We start from the raw sequence: 636 nt of genomic DNA on the forward strand, positions 1-636 counted from the left end.
ACCCATGTGCACTGCTCGTGGGAATGTAAATTGGTACAGCCACTGTGGAAAACATTATGGAGGTTCCTCAAAAAATTAAGAATAGAATTACCATATGACCCAGCAATCCCTCTTCTGAGTATCTACCCCCAAAATTTGAAAATATTTATCCATCAAGATATATATACACTGATGTTCATTGCAGCATTATTCATGGAAGCAACTGAAGTGTCCTAAGATAGATGGTTGGATATAGAAGTTGTGATACATATATATGATGGGATATTACACAGCCATAAGAAAAGATGAAATACTGCTATTTACGACAACATGGATGGATCTTAGATTATCACGCTAAGCGAAATGAGTAAGATAGGAAAAGTTGAGAACCACATGATTTCGCTCATATGTGGGATGTAAAACTGAAAACAACATATGAACAAGACAAACAAAAACTCATAGACACAGACAACAGTTTAGTGGTTATCAGAGGGAAGGGGGAAAGGGGAGGTAACTAAGGAATAAGGGGGTCAATTACATGGTGACAAAAGGAAATTTGAATTTGGGTGGTGAACACAAAATGCAATATGCATATGACAGATTGTCGAATTATACACTTGAAACCTATATAATTTTATTAACCAATGTCACACCAAT

Source organism: Pteropus alecto, unplaced genomic scaffold (assembly GCF_000325575.1).
Source record: "Pteropus alecto unplaced genomic scaffold, ASM32557v1 scaffold659, whole genome shotgun sequence".
NCBI classification, from domain to species: domain Eukaryota; kingdom Metazoa; phylum Chordata; class Mammalia; order Chiroptera; family Pteropodidae; genus Pteropus; species Pteropus alecto.